The following is a 3,569-nucleotide window of genomic DNA, read 5'->3' on the forward strand; positions in this document are numbered from 1 at the left end:
TCTTCCTTTTCCTGGATCATGCACTCCAATATTGATCTCCTCATCTGGATACGGCTTCCTGTCAAAGGGACAACAGTTGCTTCTACTTTGTCTTTTCCTCCTGAATAGTGATTTTCCATTTTCTTCACTTTCTATATAGAAAAAGACAATAATTAGTCATTTTGAATCAATCACAAATCTCCTTAATTCTATCATAATTCTTTAATCATATTGCCATCTTAGAATGTAAAGAAGTTATGATTCAAAGGAAAAGATAAAGAAATAAGTGGTAAATACATACCTTTTCCAATGCTCAACACACCCCCCTGCTTACCCTTTTTCATGCCCTCATGAAAACATTGTAATTTACATGCAAGGCAGTTAGGGAATAGGCTAGAGAAGGATTTTCATGCAGTGGTCTAAAACCATGATGTCTAGCTAAAACTTCAAAAATATGCCCTGTCTAGCCTTCAGGCAATTCATATAGGGCCCTATATCCTGCTGCAGGATACCAGATAATTGGACTTCGAAACCTACAACCTAGCCAATGCGGGCCCTCTCTCAAGATGAGGTTACTATAGGTAACCAGACGACCAACATCTAACTTAAAATTTTCATAATTGAATGGCTCTCTGTCCTGCACATTCCGATTAGAAGTCTTCCATCAGAGTTTATCAGCTGCTATGGCAAGGTATTTGATGGATAAGAAGTATTCTACCCCTTGCTGGACAACTGCTGTGTGAATGGGTCCCAATGTCTGGATCACACCCTTCTTTCTCATTAAGCTTCTATGCTTATTCCATAGTTGTAATGGGTTTCTTGGTTCACCCCTTACCCACAGATCTAACCCATTTTCTTGTCTCTGAAAGGTATTATGGGCTTTAAGCCACTTTATCTGGTTAACAACAAAAGAGATGAATGCCTGAAGTTGAATATCACCCACAAAAGGACTAGGGTTCTCCTCCGTTTCATTGTCCAACACAAAATTATGCAAATAAAACTCACATAACAATCGCTGGACTTTCACCCCATAATGTTTACAACAATTTATAAAATCATCAATAGTTTTTAACTCTATAGGCACCCCTGCCTTGATAGCCTTAATTTTTAATTGTAAGTACCTTTCCATAAAAAACAAAGCATAATTTTTGGCAGGTGCCCTACATGCTAGAACATCAGTATATAGAGAACAGAGGGTATCCATTTGACTCATAACTGTGTCTAGTCTATTAGTTACCTTTTTAACTTTTTCCTCTGCCTTCCTACACCTATTGAAGGCATCGCTCTCTGATGCACTGATGTTCTTTACCTGTTGCTGTAATTTTTGATATTTCTCCTAAGGAACAGTTTCCTCTGTGAGCTTTTCTATCGTCTGCTGGGCCTGTGCTAGATCCTCTTGCAGTCTCACTATCCTAGGATCATTGTCCATAAAAACATTTTTGGGCTGGAGATCTACCTGTATCTCCTTAGTGCGACATCTAGTTCCTATAGTCTGCGTTTCCTCCGTTTCATTGTCCAACACAAAATTATGCAAATAAAACTCACATAACAAGCGCTGGACTTTCACCCCATAATGTTTACAACAATTTATAAAATCATCAATAGTTTTTAACTTTATAGGCACCCCTGCCTTGATATCCTTAATTTTTAATTGTAAGTACCTTTCCATAAAAAACAAAGCATAATTTTTGGCAGGTGCCCTACATGCTACAACATCAGTATATAGAGAACAGAGGGTATCCATTTGACTCATAACTGTGTCTAGTCTATTAGTTACCTTTTTAACTTTTTCCTCTGCCTTCCTACACCTATTGAAGGCATCGCTCTCTGATGCACTGATGTTCTTTACCTGTTGCTGTAATTTTTGATATTTCTCCTAAGGAACAATTTCCTCTGTGAGCTTTTCTATCGTCTGCTGGGCCTGTGCTAGATCCTCTTGCAGTCTCACTATCCTAGGATCATTGTCCATAAAAACATTTTTGGGCTGGAGATCTACCTGTATCTCCTTAGTGCGACATCTAGTTCCTATAGTCTGCGTTTCCTTCTCATGAATTGTCTGATCGGTCATGATGCTAGAGGACAATGCCTCTGTCTAGACGTCCTTATTACAGACTGGTGTGTCTTCTGTTTGGGTCTCTGCATTTGTAATAGCCGCATGCTATTCCTTGTGGTCCTGAATGATAATGGGTTTAGTTTGAGTTATTCTGGTCTTCATTTTATGGGTCTTCGTCTGGGTGGCTGCATCCTTTGTTCCAGGGGTTCTTTTTGATATTCTCCCCATTTTTAGGACCCTTATTTGTTGTCTGAGTTGTTTTACTACATTTAGTAGTCTTTGTTGTCCCTTTCACACCCTTTGGATTTCATTCATTTTCTTTGAAGGAACAACTGTTTCTTTTCTTAGGCTTGGGCTTTGTTCTTCAGGGATTGTACCTTTGCCCTGGCTTATTTCCATATTTTCTGCTTGGAACACTTCTTCAGTGTTCTCGTTCTGTTGATCAGGTTTCTCAGGGGAGGAAACCCTGGTTTGATCTGCTATTTCCTGGGTGGCTTCTTCTTCTATTTCTTCTTCATCATTCATCTCCTTAGATGCACTCTTGCTGTGAGCAGAGTGTTCCTGTGATTTCCTTTCTTCTTCTTCCTCATCATTCATCTCTTCAGATGCACTCTTACTGTGAGCAGAGTGTTCTTGTGATTGTCCTGCCTCAATATTGAGGTTGAGTGGGCTATGGGGCTGGATGTATTCACCCATGTTGGCCAAAATTTGGGCCAATTCATCTTCTTGTAGAGGGTTTTGTAATGGGATTTCGCTGGGTGGCTCTGCTTCCTCCCCTTCTTCCTCGCCGGAGTGTTCAGTTTCCTCTTCCAGTTCCTCTTCTGCATTTTCTTCTAATTCTTCTTCTTCATTTTCCCCTCCTTCAAGTTGTGGGGGTTTCTTATCCTCTGAGTCATATATATCTAATGGTTGGCTACTGTTTTCTTGGGGACTTCCCAACATTCCCCTGCTTCTCCCCAATCTCGTGGACTACCTTCATTTTTGCAGTCTCATTGATGTGCTAGCATTTGTTTTTCGTTTTGGGGCTGGTAAGGCCAATCCTCCATCTATTCAGAATATCAATTCTTCCCAACTAATCTGCTGTTGAGAGAGACTATAACTGACTATTAGCCGAATTAAGCCGTGATGACTTACTACCGTTTCTACATGACGAGATTTTCTTATGCTCCGAGCAACATCATGCAATAAAAAATTTAAATATGCAGGCAAATTTACAACACATTTTTGTTTTAATACAACTAAAAATTTGAGATGGCGTGGTCTTACCACGTCTTTTCTCCCATCGCATGTGATGTAGCTTTGCAAAATTCTGGCTAATTCTGCCCATGGCTCTCCTAGGGTTGCAGGCATGACTCCTTTTCCTTTGACAGTAAGGCTCTGTCCTTCGTCCTAGAAGATGGTTATGGCGTCTTGAAGTCTCATTTTTTTCTGAGTCCATACTGGTCCAACAGCTGGTAGTCCCGATACTTCAGCAATTATCACATCTGTTACTGTTATTTTCCTCCTCCTCACCATGGAACGATTTTCCTACAAATTT

This window comes from Pinus tabuliformis, chromosome 9, assembly GCF_031772625.1.
Source record: "Pinus tabuliformis cultivar Carrire ecotype Pingquan chromosome 9, CPIR1, whole genome shotgun sequence".
Classification (NCBI taxonomy): Eukaryota; Viridiplantae; Streptophyta; class Pinopsida; order Pinales; family Pinaceae; genus Pinus; species Pinus tabuliformis.